At 36.8% G+C, this 17,155-nt stretch overlaps 1 protein-coding gene across 1 annotated transcript in view; it reads right to left on the bottom strand.

Annotated features, from left to right (window-relative positions):
- Nucleotides 1–17,155, bottom strand: part of LOC124269002 (stAR-related lipid transfer protein 5-like) — a 98,403-nt gene that overhangs the window by 9,043 nt on the left and 72,205 nt on the right. The window lies entirely within an intron of this gene.

Raw genomic sequence — 17,155 nt, 5'->3', positions numbered from 1 at the left:
CATGCATGTTTAGGTTAATAGTTCCTGACCAATTCCTATATTTATGCACATTATGTACTGATAGGTTTGGTAATGGTCAGTTGATATTAATATATTTTAATGTTCCAGTCCTGAATATTCCAGATATAGTACAGCTGCTTGTAAATAGTTAAGTGAGTGATTTTAGTTTTACACCACACTCAGCAATATTCCAGCTATATGTCTGTGGTCTGTAAATAATCGAATTTTGACCAGACAATTTAGTGATTAACAGCATGAGCACCGATCTACACAATTGGGATACAATGACATGTGTCAACCAAGTCAGCGAGCCTGACCACCCGATCCCGTTAGTTGCTTCTTATGACAAGCATGGGTTACTGAAGATCAATTCTAACCCGGATCTTCACGGGTTGTAAATAGTTGAGTCTGACCACAGAAACCAGTGATTGATATTATGAGCAGAAATCCATGCCTGGCATCTGTATCCATTAAGTTGCTCTGTGTGACTTTTCGATTGTTTGAGACGGATTCTGAATTGGAATAACCACAAGGTTAGATGACTGTCCTGTCCTTGGGTGTACAACACTGAATTTGCTCCAATCTCAAATTAGTGAGTGAATGAGTGAGTTGAGTTGAGTTGAGCAATATTCCACCTATATAGTGGCGGTCTGTAATTAATCGAGTCTGGACCAGACAATCCAGTGATCAACACCTCGAGCATCGATCTGTGCAGTTGGGAACCGATGACATGTGTCAACCAAGTCAGCGAGCCTGACCACCCAATCCCGTTAGTCGCCTCTTACGACAAGCATAGTCGCCTTTTGTGGCAAGCATGGGTTGCTGAAGACCTATTCTACTAATCTCAGATTAGCAGTAGGGTCACCGAGTTACCAATGTACTGATGTAAATTTGCACCTGATGATACCATACATAATACGGCATCCGTGATACAGCACCCTTGATACAGATATTTAATTAGTTATTCATCTCTCTGTCTCTATTTTAAAAACATCATATCAATGATGTTTCATCCAATCTGGTGCAAAAACTATTCCGACAAACATTATACCATATGCCATTAGGGGTGGTGGGGTAGCCCAATGGTTAAAGTGTTCATGCCTAAGAGTGGTGTAAAACTAAACTCACTCACTTACTCTAAATTATTTGAGCCAAGCAGTCAGAAAACATTATCAAGTTTTAAAACAACATTTGTTATCACACTTATAGTATTACAATGCTGTGTACAAGACTTACAAGACCTATACAGATCTCCACAGATATTTGATTAAATCACATCATAATATCTCAATATTATGCAATTGGTTTAATTCAATATCAACTTATGTATGCTGTTCAGCAGGGAATGTTTACTTGTTAAGAAAGTTTGTAAGGACATGAAACTTTTATGGAAAACAACTTTTTTATTATTTGTGACATTTCTTGGCTACTTCTTGCCCTTTCATCAAGTGAATATCAGGAAAGTTGACTTCTCAAAGTACAGAGGATAGACGACACCATGACAGCAGCTACAAAAACAAGATAACGCTCCAGAATGATAAAACAAGGATGTCAGAACAGAGTATCAACTTTCTGTTAAACAGAGACACACTAGGCTACACCCTGTTTTGTGGGAGAGGACAAGATGGCGTCAAGCAGTTTGTATCGATAATTCTCAGTCAAGTAAACTACACAAAGGAAGTTAAAGATCACCATTTTTCTTATACGATCAAAGTTAATCTGTCATGGGTTATGGGTAGTGTAACCTACAGTCTTCCATTGAGTGGCAGTTTAGAAGTTGGGTAGTACAATATTGACAGACTTAATTAATGGATAAAAATTATGCATATAATGTTTCGATATAGATTCTTGTACTGTTGTTAAGCGGTACAAAAATATGTATTGTAATATCGCACTCACGAAATAAAAGAAGATGTTACCAATAATGTTTGTCAATATTGTACAACCTTCAAATTGCAGGTGTTCAACTTTAATATGTTTTGAGTAGCTTAAATGGTGGTATGTTATTAGTTGACATGTTGAAAGTTAATCATTTGGTTCATTTGAAATCCTCTGTTGAACTTAAGTTTTGTCAGCTTCATGCTACAAACTCAGTTTCCTACATGCTGACATCAAGCACAGTCACAAAACAGTGATAAATAAGTGTTCTTTGGTGCAGTCTTTTGGTCAGAACAGCCCCAGGACTCAGCTGAACATTTCCAGAAACATCGGGCAACTGCCTCAACACAAAAGATTGTGATGACTGCTTTCTACATGGTCTGTTATGGGATCTGGATGTTTTCAAAGTACAAACCCTTATTATTGAAATGCATTTCTCTGCCTCCAGGATGTGTACAGTTAATCATGTTTGTGGGGAGCTATGTCACACTTAAATCATTTACTGAACTAACACTGGACAATAAAGATAGACACAAAGGAACAATTACTCTCCCAAATGAAAATGTTTTCGGTCAAAGTGGATAGCATGCTCTTCAAGTAGCTAGCATGATCAAGTATGTTTAAGTCAACTCTAGCAAAATTCAGAGATAACCCAGAGACTGTTGGTGACCCAGCCTATGAGAAAAACAATACTAAATAATAGTCGGAATTCTAGTTCTATCATTATGTGATTATTTTGAAAAGGGATGAAGGAAAAACTACCCCATATATCAATAACTTTTACGTTAATTCCTTCATGGCAGTATTCTACTGAGCAAAGGTGGGCAACTCTCCCAGGGTGAGCTAAGGGAAGTAACTCTACCAGATTGAGCAAAGGCAGGCAACTCTTACTGGCTAGTCAACTGTAGGTAACTCACAAACTTGGCTACTCTCACAGTCAGTGCCATGGTAGGTAACTCTCTGCTAGACTAACAACTAGTCTCTGAAATGAACATATTTTACTGAAAAAAATGTTCATAGTAAAAAAATATATATATAATGAAAAGGAGCCCTGAGACTTTCTTCAAGCTGAGGAAATCTAGACTTGCCACATTTTCTAGACTTGCATGGGCTTTCTTGGATATATTTGCTTCAGGGTCTGTACGATAGACTAACTCTCTGCCAGACAGGGCAAATGTAGATAACTGTCATAGGATGGGCAAAGGTAATTTGAAATATACTGTAGTCACATACACAAATTACACAAAATGTAAATATTTATTTGAATACTGATCTTGAAAAAATAATTTTCACAGGAATGTTTAAAATGTTTTCAGTTTTTATAAAATCAATTTCAGTGGTTTTGTGTTTCTATTAATTTTAGCTTTTCAGTGTATATTACAGCAGCATACCAAGGAATTAGGACCCTACAAAACACTACACACACAAAAACACATCCCGCCTATGGTCTTGCAATGAATAACTGGTCAGTTTATATCATATTCCCATTACCAACAAGAGTCATTTTATCTACACCTGTACCTTTTATCAAATATAACGTTGCCACAGATTATTACTGCCTGTAATTATGCTACTCTTCGTTGTTCCTATACAAAGGATAACTTTAATTAACTTTCAAAGCGTGGTTCTGGCTGATCATCAGTAAGTGTATCTCCCTTCAATAATGGAACATTACCATTTAACAAGGGACCTGCTGTGGCAGATGTAATGGCAAACATTGATTACTGTGGTAAAAGTTCACATCACTCAACATGAACAAAGAGGGCTAGCCATGGTTCCAGAAATACTGGAGTCTCCAGAAAATATATGTCTGGACTTTGGTTTGTTTTTCAGCTGATGGGAGGAGATAATAGTAACTTGTGAGTGAGTTTGTTTAGTTTTACGCTGCTTTCAGCAATATGCCAGTAATATCAAGGCTGGGGACACCAGAAATGGACTTTAGAGATTGTATCCATGTAGAGGATCGAACCTGCATCTTCACCATGATGAGTGAATGCTTCAACCACTAGGCTACTATACGCCCCAGTACTTGTGCAAGCCAGTCATGAGTGTATGTGCGTGCCTGTCTGTGTGTAAATGTGTGTAAAATACAATGTGGGTTACTTGAGGGAGGGAAATGTTTTCTTTATGAAATCAGAGATATCAGGTCAGCTTGCATTATTTTATCTATGGCTAGAAACATATCCATTACCTTGCTTCTTATCATTCTTGTCTTAAATTTTCACACATCTATGAAAAATTTATCTTACCAAAATATATGTTTTGACTGAAGACATTGGGGTTTCCTAATTTAATATTTAAAGGGCTTTCAATAAATAATGATATGAAAAATTTGTATAGCGCCCTATATGGCTTAACATATACCATTAACCACTCTTAGGCACTTAACAGTGTACAAGGTTGAAAGTCCATTGCCACGAAGAATAAGCATTTTTATATAGATGGGTTTTGACGCCCTTTTTGAAAGAGTCATATGAATCGGAGTCTCTGATTTCGGATGGTAGATTGTTCCAGTGGAAATTTATCTCAAACATCATTGCCAACACTAGTTTTACATATTTTACCGCCAGCAACTCAGAAATATTGTCCAAGAAAACCCATAAAACAAGAAGAGAAAGTCTGCCCTTTCTCAAGTTACTTATCACTACTGGGATTGAGAGTTTGTTTATAGTGCTTTCGTTCTGGGCTTCAAAGTAAAAGTTGCAAAAAGTTGCTTTTGCCATATCTAGTTCATGGCAGTCTCAGGTTTAGTGAAAAATATAGGGTGAAAGTAATTGGAATGAAAGTAACTATCATTGGAGTATTACTGATTAATTTACAAATTTGACACAAAAATTTGCTAAGCCTAGATACCGGATGAATCTTAGCTTCTAGAAAGACCATAACTAGGAGAGTTTTTCTAGGCAAATGTCGTCTGTAACTCAGTTATAATCTCGCATGTTATGTTGAGAACATGTAACACAAGCCTGTAGTAATTAGTGGGTTAGCTCCTCATTATGTAACCCTAGACAGGACAAGTTGATGCCTCTGAGGTAGTTGAACTGAAAGCATCTTGTACTGCAGGACCACTGAATTCCCAGAATGCATCTCGAAACATCACTATGCATGTGTGGAATGATGGAAAATGTTGAATGCTGAGTTGAAAAGAAGTAACATTATCAATCGTGATGTTATGTGATAAAGACGGAAAGCAACACATGTTATTACAGCCAATTTTAGATTTTAACAACTTCACACTGGTTCTTTTTGTTGACTGTGTAATCATTCACGTGTCTAGGCAAACATGGAGACATGGAGTGACGGGCTGAACCCAGACTACTGCGCTGATGTATTCTGGGGCTGAACACGTAAGAAATAACAACAGAAATAAAAAACATCCAAAAGGATGAAGTGGTAAATACTGTCCCAAAGTTAAATATGGCATTAGAATGACCCAAAAAGGCTATAAGAAAACATAAGACTATTTGGTTGTGTTTGTTTTCAGAGTGAGTGAGTGAGTGTGTGTGTGTGTGTCAGAGTGAGTGAGTGAGTTTAGTTTTATGCCACTTATAGCAATATTCCTGCAATACCAAGGCAGGGGACACCAGAAATGGGCTTCACACATTGTACCCATGTGGGGAATAGAACCCGGGTCTTGAGCATGACAAGCGAACACTTTAACCACTAGGCTACCCCACCGTCCCATTTGTTCATATAATGTAAAATATACTTATACAAGCACACCCATTTCATTACACCCTTTCATCTTAAGCTCTAGGAACTAATACAAAAAAGAACATTCCTCAACCACCAGGAGAAATACCATCCTTCCCTCACCGTCTACCTATCCAGACATGGCCCTTAAATGTCAATATTTTCTTTAATTAAACCCTATTTCATCCCAGACTGGAACTGGCACAACAGACATTCCAGTAGTCTACCCTCACTGTTGTGCTTTCCCATTCTAACTTCACCACTCATCAAACACTCTCACACTCTCCACATTCACAGTCTAGGTAATTTGTTCCTAGGCCCTTTGAGACTTATATTATAAATTGAATTGACAGCTTTAAAACCTGTTGACACAATGCATGATATAGGGCTATCCTAACAACTGAAATCAGTCATCAGGTGGAGGCCATGTTTGTTTTCACAGACAAATATTATTGTCCTTACTAAGTCCACATCTTCATTGTATTTGAATCTGCAGAATAGTTAATTAAACTTGTAATTTAAATTTTGCTACCCTAATATCTTTAATGATGTTTTCAAACAAAACATTATCTTGAATTTTATTACAGATACAAATGATAATAACTGTCTTTGCTGTGAGCATGTATGGTGTTTTGATAACGTGCCAAGTCTTGCTATAATTTGAAATGGCAAGGTATAATGTTTGGAACTATTTATGTGTCTTGAAGAAACATTTCAAAGAATCATTTAAAGATGGTAAGGATAAACACGCAAGGAAGAAATTAAATATTTTTTACCCAGAACACCAGTCTTTCCTGTTTTTTTAATCACCTTGCACATTCTGAGAATTTGATTTAAAGATATATTAACATGGGTGCATGACTACTCACTTCAACATATGAAAATACAAGCAGTCTCATAAGCAAAGCAACCTTGGGCATAATCCCATTCAAAACAGACCTCTTTTCAACACAATTGTTTGGATTTTTTAATTTAAGTTAATGTGCATCTGGAAAATTTGGGGTCCACTTGCTAAAGTGTTAGTTCGCCAAAATAATGATATGCATGGAATCCGTAAAGCCCATTCCTGGTGTACCTTTGTAATATAGTGTTAAATAATTATTTAAAGGTGGGTAAAACCACAATCACTCACTCACTCACTCTTGAAAATGGGTTCAAACTGTCAGTCATATTGAACAACCAGATCACAAGACACACATTTCTACCCAGGGAAGTATAATGTCTTAAGTTTCCGACAAAACTTACATCCCAAAGCTAGACTGAAGAGCAAACACCTTTAACATTTGCTTGTCTAATTTGTGATATTTGAAGTGGCCTTTTGTGACAAGTATTAAACTTTGTTTGCACAAGGAAATGGCATTCCGTGGTGGCCTCAACAACTAGTATGGGCCTCAGGTAGACAGTACATCTTCAATAGCAGGAGTTCTTATATTGATGTAGGTGAAACTCAATACCAGTGAATCATGCAACTCTACCTAACAAATGTGTTTCACTACAAGAGCGCTTGGTCGAACTCTTGCTAGGACCCAGTTCAAGAAGTAGTGGCTGTATATAGTCTCAGCAAAACACATTGTTCGAATACCACGTGCACTGAACTTTGATATTTCAATACAAAAAATGTTTCAAGTTTTCAATTTATTCCAAATGTGACATGAATTGTTTTCTTTCAGAAGTTGTTTAGAGGAAGTGATTATTTCTCTCTTCCATGTTTCCACTTGGGGGTGTATTTCTTGTTTGGGACAAATACTTTGAAATACATAACACTGAAAACGCCGAGGTCAGACAAGGGCTCTTCTTGGCCGACAGGATCGCATAATTGAAAAATTGAGCCAAACGTTTCAAAATTGTTTTGAAAGTTATCGGATGTTTTCAAATAAATATGATCAAGATTTAATTCATGTCAACAATTTTGTTGTGAACATTCTTCTTTCCAACATATGAAGACAATGATTGCTTGACCCAAGTTGATTTTTACTGAAGATCTAAGATCATGCTAAGATTTATGCGTAAAGTTTTTTTTTAAAAATCATCCTTTTTGCTACTTTCAGGCCTACTAAATATGATAATTCATTATTCAAGTTGGGTAAAATGGGTCTTGTGTTATCTCCTCCAAAGTTTGTTACATAATTATGAAGTAGAATCATATACAAATATCATAAGGGACCGTTCATAATTCATGGCTGGGGGGGTGATGATGATTTTATGGGGAGCTAGGAGGGGATCAGCAATTTTGTACATATAAATATGTTTAAAATTATGCTTAGAAATCAAGGGAAGGGGAGGGGGGGTCATTAATTTTGTGCATGACATGCGGGGGGTCACTTATTTTGTGCATAAGTTTTAGGGCGGGGTCTCATCCACATTGTACATGCTTCTCCATAAAAATCATCATCACCCATCTAGCCACAAATTATGTACGGTCCCTAACCAAGACTTGGTCTATATCAAAAGTAAAAATGTTGAAAAAACTTGCAATGATTCTTGAACTTAATGTTTTTATACCAGACAATTGTATTTATTATTTTTTTTAAATATGCTAAATCCTTGTTAAAGTACAGAGGGAAAAAGAAGTTAGAAACATGATTCTCTGATTTTCATGAAGCTTTTCAATGACCTTGTATTTGTATGTAGCAAAAATCCTTAATTTCCTTTTACAGGACGTTTATTACAACAAATGATTATAACATTTACATTTCCCCTTTGCCTCTTGTTATTAGGGGGCAGTGGGGTAGCCTATTGGTCAAACCTCACTCACTCATTCTTGTTATTACGACAAAGATAATCCTTAAAATTAAAAAAATTATGTTTTCATAAAGACTTTGATCCTTGAACGTAACCAAGAAAGTTTAATGCACTATGAGGCACGAAGTACAAAATGGTTCACATTCACTTTGCCAAGTGTAATCACATTCCATGAAGGAATTCATCTGAAATCCCCATTCATCAATCTAGGGTTGTCTTTACCAAAGGAGTTGACATAAAAATTACAATAAAGCCTATAAAACGGCATTAAATTATGATTAACAGAATCATTAACACATCATTCTCAACCATTACTTCATAAAACGTTTTGTGTTGGCCCTCGTACAATTTGCCTGATAGGGATACATGGCCAGTACATTAAGGGCAACACAAGCACCCTAATTGAACACTGCTTCCTTTCAGAATACACGGCTACAATCCATATGGAGATCAGCTGCTATATTACTCTATAGTGCATTCAATGTTCAAATTTGAGACCCCATTATCCAGTGATAAGGTCTATTCAAAACAGGCTGTCTTGCTCATAATAACATGGTCAATGGGTTTATTTTATTATTTCCGCTAGGGACAGCAGGTTAATAACTCCCTCATACACAATAGTTATTTCATTTCATTCTCATTATTTAAAAATTAGACTAATCAGTTTTTGAATAGAAATTTGCTTTATACAGGTCCTTCGGGATAAACAACAGACGTTTTTTTATGACCGCACTCTCTGCTGCCACTTCTAACCTGAATGTGGCATCCGTCTGTGTTCACTGGTACAAACACATGACATGGTTATGTCATCCAATTCACAAAACATTGATGCATATACAGAGATGCCAACCCTATTTTGGGCCTAAGTGTAATACTGGAGGTCAAAAAGTGTAATTTGGACCTAAAAAGTGTAATACTTAAAAAAAAAATACTTAGTGAAAGGTGATAACTTTATAAAAATTACTTGTAAGAAGGTTTATTCACATGAATAGGAAATATTCTAGACAGAAATACATGTGACCAATCATTATGCAGTTCCATACATCAAAAATTGTTGGTCAGGTGACACAAAATACTTTAATTCCTTACAAGTTAATTGGAATGAGCGCAATGCTAAGAGTAAGCGATTCCTATCGGTGTAAGGTCGTTTCTGAACCCCTGCACTAGTGCATTACGAAAAATATTCCCAGTGAAATTTTATCCACTTTATTGATTTTCGCAAAACGGGAAGAAAAGCGTAATTTTCACAGATTAAGTGTAATTGCGTAATTTAATGGTCAAAATCGTAATAATTACGCCCAAAGCGTAAGGGTTGGCATCTCTGCATATATGATACACACTCTCTTTCTGAGGTCAATTTACAGCAGCATATTCAAAATACACATTTGCAAGTCTGTCCTGTCTGCCGATGAGCAAGACTCCTTCCATGTATCCAAGAAATATCATCTGATTTGCAATAAAAGTACACCATTGTAATTCATTTTATGAGCACTGATCGTTTTCTAAGATTCGTGAAAAGTAAATTGCAGTTTGTTCCATAACTTTTGTGTTTCATGGACTCTGATCAAATCAAAGTCAGGGTCATGGTTTATATTTAAAAACTGAATGTTGTTAAAAACATTTGTTGCCATAATATATATTGCTAGTTGAAAAATCATCACTTGTAGGATCATTTTATGACATTAATGGAGCTGACGTTACAATTTCTAGATTTTCAGCATTTTCACTGTGTAAAGACGTAAACTTGATCAGTGGCACAATGACAATGGCTAAACTGGCTGGTGGATTGTCTGAAGTAAACTGCACATGTATGACTACTTATCAGATATTCCGGATCATTTACTTACAAATACTTAATGCTGATAAATAAAACTAAAATTATTCTTACAAATTTGAATACGCTCTTCATCACGTGTAAATTATTGTCCATATATCCTATCATTTAGACTCAACACAAGATTTCTATATTTCAATGTTTGTTATATATTTCCCAATAATATGATTAATTAATTAATTCATTCATTCATTCATTTATTCACATGACAAGTTTATCCTGGAGACATTTAATTGGAATGTAGATCAAAACAACACATTACATATCTTTTATTGAAAAAGGTGTCTCTATAATTATCAAAACAAAACATATTCCTCATTACAGTTTTACGATATGTCAAGGTTGATTAAATTAAAACTGCTTGATAATGAATCTTGACACTCCATTCTATGATTTAAACGCCATGATACCTACATGTCTGTATTACATGTAGTGTACATACACTACTCCATCAGTGTCAGTGTCTACGTATCACATGTCCTCCACATTGTATTATTACCCAACCAGCAGAGTCACAGCCCATGTTATAACAGTTGTATTTTCATAGCCACAAGTACTGTCTGAATACATATGGATGACGGTAATATTCCTGTGATGTTATAACATTTATATCCTTTAGCATGAGGACTGACAACCAGGGGTCTTGCACCCAGTTCCACAAAGATGTCTTAGCTCAAAGATGATCATGTATCATGCCATGAGTGAGTGAGTATCATTTTACGCCGCTATTAGGAATATTCCAGCAATATCACAGCGGGGACACCTGAAATGGGCTTCACATACCCATGTGGGGAATCGAACCCATGTCTTCGGCGTGTGACAAGCGAACGCTTTAACCACTAGGCTACCCCACCACCCTGTATCATGTCATGAACGAGATGTTCCAAAAGATGTTATAACAGTTATATCTCATAGTCACCTACCGGTATGCTGATACAAAACATTACTTTTTCTTTCAGATGATGTAAAGGCCATTACTTTCAGGAAGAGGTAATGTTTGCATGTTGTATCTTACAGACACCTCACAATTTATTATTTATGAGAGCATTTAGTATGGGAGAAAAGGTACTTAAAGAAATGTTGTAACTTGATTACAGGTGCATTAGACCAGCAAAAAGACAGTTTTGAAGTCCCTCCAGGAATTGATTCCCCATTTCAAGAATATCATCCTGACAACAGTTTCCAACCTGAGTGACCTTGAACATGTTAAAAGACATCTTGGAATGTCAGTGAGATGGTAACAGTGAGTGAGTGAGTGAGTGAGTGAGTGAGTGAGTGAGTTAATATTTATCGTCACATCGGCAATATTTCAGCCATATCGTGACGAGAACAGTTTTTTAATTATATTATAGATCAATAAAGAAGGACATTAAAAAAAACTGTTGTCGAAGAACAGTAAAACTACTAGTGTATCACAGATATCCATTTAAAACTAGCAATTAGATGTTAACAGTGATGAACAGGAGTTGGCAGTACACAAATGAGGCAACATTAAGGTCTGGGTAGCCTGTCCTCATCTTCTAGTTTACGTGGGTTTGTTGATGTTGAGTACACAGGACAAGGGAAACATGAAAGTTGTGGAGTGAGTGGGTGAGTGAGTGAGTGAGTGAGTGAGTGAGTGAATGAAAACAAATTCTTTGACATGACTAGCAAACACTTTAACCACTAGGCTATCCCACCATCCATTGAAAGTTGAGGTAGATGCCCAGTGTACTGCAGGTGACATCTATGATCCACTGTCTGTGAAAGGCTGCCATTGTGGTCACACAGAGTATCTTCAGAGGGAGGGGCGTCCATGGAACTCCCTTGAGGACCCAAAGACCTATGATCAGGTTTTAGGGTGATTTTCATTTTCATAACATTATTGTTTTGGGTGATTGGGGAGTAATGGGGGAATGGCTGACGTTCACAGAGACACACTTTTGTCTTGGTGCTGGGTGTATGGGTGTCTATTCCATGTATATATCTATGGAGCATTGTGTCTGTGGGTCAGTGTAAATCTGTTATGATTGTCAGAACAGTGCTTGAGGAACGGGCCTTGGGTTAATTTATGATCCAGAACTGCACACTTTCCCTTACAAGTATGCCACACAACACTGACTCAACATGAAACATATTTATATACTAGTTCCAGTTAAAACTTAAAACACACACTCTTTAGTTCAACAATTAATATATCATGGAATCTTTGAGGTTTTCAAATCAGGTTATTTCATTAACATTCACTTTTTTCTTTTCTTTTTTTTATTTGAAAAATAAGAGGTGAAATAATAGTATAATAAGTGTCTTTTGTTTCCTCATACTCAAATAATAAAACAAATGTTTTTATTAAATGTCAGTCTAGGAACTTTGGATTGTATATGAATCCCTGGATACAGAGCTACCATCACTGATCCAAACAGAATACAGTAAATTAGATTCAAGCTCTAGGACACAGAGATGTTCCCAGCAGAGGAGATGGGTATCATAGGTACAGAAAGACATAATTTCAAGGTTAATCCCCTGACCTTTATTTAAACTGCAATTGACATTTGCATGTAGAATGGTATTAATTATGTTATTGGATACCTGTCCATATATGGCTACGTATTCAATGCAAGTAGTATCAAGCATCATGTGATCTCTTCACTCCTGGGAAAATCGGCAGTGCTTTATGCTGTGTGACTATATTTCAGTACACGCAGCACATGACGAGGTACAATGTGAAGTTGGTCATGATTTTAGTCTATTTTGTTTGAACATATGAGTACATGATATCGTAGTCTGTCTCACAGTCCCTACACCATATTATTTTCCGTACAGCCTAGTCTTCCCTGCAGTGCAGAAGCCCTACATGAAGCAAGTCTAGATTTCTTCAGGTGAATCTCTGGTCTCCCTGGGGCTCCTTTTCAATTTAAATGGGTTTATTTGTTACAACCAAAATCAATACATACTTTTGCCAGGGTTGATTTAAGTGAATTTCCTAGAAATATCTCATAAAACACAGGGTTTACAAATAACGTCTCCAATCTCCGTTTAGTACGGAGGATACAGGGTTCTGTTTAGAAGGAAATAGAAGTGCAGCAATGTGGTATGTGGAACAGAAATAACATTGCATTTAGAATCCAGATTCAAAATAAAAGAATATACTGGTGTAAGTAAAATATTTCTGACATATAGTTTTTAAGTTTTTCTGCAGTTTAACTATAAATACAGCCATTTATGAGCAAGGAAGTGTTCTCCATGTCTTCATCTATGACTGACATACTGTCTTCCCAGAGTAAATCCTGTCAGGTTTAAGAGACAGATGTTAACTAGTAATCAGGATGCTTGGGCATGACCAAATGAGACTCAAATTAAATGAAAATCAGGAATCAGAAAGATGATGTTAGCTCACTCAAACAGACAACAATATGTGTACAAAAAACACAGAGAACAAGAAAATCTAGCCGGTCATACAGACCATAAAACAAACATATCCAAGAGAAGCCCTTGCAAGTCTAGATTATGTGGCAAGTCTAGATTTCCACAGTTTCTGAAAATGAAGAAAGTCTCAGGGCTCCTTTTCATTATATTTTTTATTTTTTATTATGAACTGTAAAATATGTTCATTTCAGAGAGTAGTAGTTAGTCTAAAGAAAAACATTCAGTAATTTTGAGATAATATGCAAGGTAGACTCGTATGTAGAATAACTTGTCCAGCCCAAGTTTGCATATGTTGTTTGATATCACCTTGCCAAATTAGACCTCAGGTCCATTAATCTGCCTGTGTGTTTGTTTAACACTGTGTGTATTATGACATCACACACAGGAATGCTATATCCGTGTCGCACAAACTTGTTATGTCTACACAAGAAGAAGTGTTAACATGTGGTAGCAGTCAAGCTGGAAGCTTGTGCTTGGGTTCAATCAGCACCACCCTCCTGATATTTACCTTGTAGGTTTGGGAATACCACAGGGCACTGGTTCAATGAAAGATGGAGTCAAGTTGGCCCAGTGGTTCATTCATTTGTCCTACACGCGGAACGGGTTCGACTCCACATATGGTTGCAATGTGTAGCCTATCACCGACCCAGTGTGCCATATGAACTAGATCTGGGTACAGGTACATGATGTTATTTAAACAGGAAGTAACCAAGTCTGATGGGAATCTCTTGCACTGACTTCATCCACATTTGTCCTGGGGCCTGAATGTATGTTGGCAATGCTTCTGATAATGAATATCACACACAGCTATCAAGACTTGACCTAAAACAGAATGTATCTCCTGCAGGTATATTTGTCCGTGTCTGATTGCACAGATAAATCACCTAGTAGGCTGACTCAGAACCTCTGCTGCAACTGAGATCATCTGATACCTTTGTTTGTCATCTTATCTTGCATCTCATATGTCCTCTTTGTCACACTGACTGAGTCAGGTCGGTGTAATATACTTGGGTTGCGACTCAAATAATTTCTTTGATGAACGAATTCAGCTTTTCAATATGAGACGTGCCATGTTGTCTAGTATGACATCCAGACGTAATATAGGGTGGTGGGGTGGCTACTGGTTAACGTGTTCAATGTAAAATTATGTATCTTGTGTCCTGTGTGAGACCCATTTCTTGGTGTCAGTACCATAATATTGCTGGATATTTGGTAAGTGGAAAAACACCACACCTACTCACCCACTGTACTATAGAGATAGAGTATCTAACAGGATGACATTCAGCCATGCTAGGATCCTCTAAACATGGGGGAGTGGTGGGGTAGCCTAGTGGTTAAAGCGTCCACTCGTCACGCCTAGGACCCGGGTTCGATTCTCCACATGGGTACAACATGTGAGTGAGTGAGTGAGTTAGTTTAGTTTTACGCCGCACTCAGCAATATTCCACCTATATGGTGGCGGTCTGTAAATAATCAAGTCTGGACCAGACAATCCAGTGATCAGCAGCATGAGCATCGTTCTGCGCAATTGGGAACTGATGACATGTGGTCAACCAAGTCAGCGAGCCTGACCACCCGATCTGATTTGTAGCCTCCTACGACAAGCATGGGTTACTGAAGATCAATATTCTAACCTGGACCTTCACGGGTTGGTACAACGTGTGCAGCCTATTTCCACAATATCACGGTAGGGGTTTATTTCCCCCACCATGATATTGCTGGAATATTGCTATAATTAAGCGGCTTAAAACTAAACTCACTCACTCTAAACAAGGGATTGAATCCCACTTTTGTCCTGATTATGATCCTAAGGTCTATAAACACTATCGCCACGATATATCAAACTGCCTGTTACAGTGAACTCACCCCACATCAAGACGACCCTCTTTGTTATATTGGATATGCTGTAGAAAGTGGCGTTAAAACTCGAACTGGTGAAAATCTTTGAGCTCTTCCCACCTCAGACTGACCCTAAGTGACATATCGGATATACTGTTCTGACTGGCATTAAAACTCACTCACAAGGTGGAACATTTCTCCACCTATACATCAACATGTATAATTGGGTAGGTTGACAGTATCAAAGTGTGTTATCTCAAATACTTCAACCCGTTGCTCATAATAATAAGAGCACATTGAAAGCCTGTCTACCAAAGGGCTTCCTGAATGAGAAACAGAAGAAAAACAGATACCCAGCTTGGTGTTACCCATGCACTTAGCTGACGTTTATTCTGTGTCTGGCTTTGTCGTGAGAGCATTCTGATGTCCCAAGGGGAGGTAATTATTCTAAAGGAGACCAGATAACGTTTTCTGCAGTCTCCTTGCCATAGGCTAATTGTCCTAGTCTTCCATTAAGCATTTCCTGGACTGACAAAGCCTCGTCATGTGATCACCAGCCACTCTAGCATCTCCACGCTGGCTTTATTACCTCAACATTTATATTCATTTAACCAATTATATTCTGGAGTGTTCACCGACATTTTGAGTTTAGGTTTAACAAAATTTGTGTAATCTTTGTGGAGCCTAAATTGGGGATCACTTCAGGAAATATGCCATGACTCCAGGAAGGAAGATGTACTTAACGTACTTGGTGGAACCCCATGTTCAACATGCATTGCCTAAAAAGAATAGATATTTTACACATGTTTATAAACAAAATTTAACAGTGAGCTCAAGTGAAGTTTTCAAGATCCCACAAACAATACTAAGAAATTGATAAAAATATGTTATTTTTTCAATCATTCAATATGTTTTACTTGAGGGCCTACAAACAAGTTTGCAATATATACTTATGATTGAAGAGGATTTGGTTAGCTACATGTTAAATTAACTCTCGGTAGAGGTACGTAAATCAAAGTTGAGTTGAGTTGGGTTTTACGTCACATCAGCAATATTCCAGCCATATATATAGTGATGAGATCAAGTCTGAATTCACAAACATTTGAAATCCAAAATCCAAAATGAGTTCTTATTTCAAAAGCATATGTATTCATTACATTGTTATTTAAAAACAGAAAATGTCATAGATAGTCTGACTACCAGTATTCAGAGTTGATTTACTGAATTTTCATATTAACTTCACTTGGAGTTTTGTTTTTGTTGTTGACAAATGTCTGGAAATTTGTAAAACAAAAACAAATGATATATTCTTTATTTCATTAATACCATAGTAAGCCTCAAATAAATGCTCTAAAATAAAAATCAGTTCAAGGAATTCATAAATATGTATGAGCTTATAATCTTATTGGGTGTAGTCTCTAAGTGCCTATGAATAATCATGATCATATTTCATATTCAATGTCAAAATGATATATCATGCACTTAACACAGCACACATATATATACAATATGCCTTCTTCAGTTTAGATATATATAATTTCTCACAGTATTATTGTAGGACATTAGTCTCGGTGGTTTTAAATTTCCAGTGATCAATGTCTCAGCACTGTCTAAACTTAATTTGAAGCCTTGCATAGCAAAAACCTTAAAATCATTAAAATGTCAAGATATATTTTTAAATACATACTGGAGAATTATGACAATCAATAAAACCTGTATAATTTTGAAAGTGGACAAATACATCCTTCCAGCTGTGCACCATTC

This window comes from Haliotis rubra, unplaced genomic scaffold (assembly GCF_003918875.1).
Source record: "Haliotis rubra isolate DU_JTF1 unplaced genomic scaffold, ASM391887v1 Scf141, whole genome shotgun sequence".
In the NCBI taxonomy this organism is placed as follows: Eukaryota; Metazoa; Mollusca; class Gastropoda; order Lepetellida; family Haliotidae; genus Haliotis; species Haliotis rubra.
Note: the sequence above shows the minus strand (reverse complement) of the source record. Positions and strands in the feature narration are given on the sequence as shown.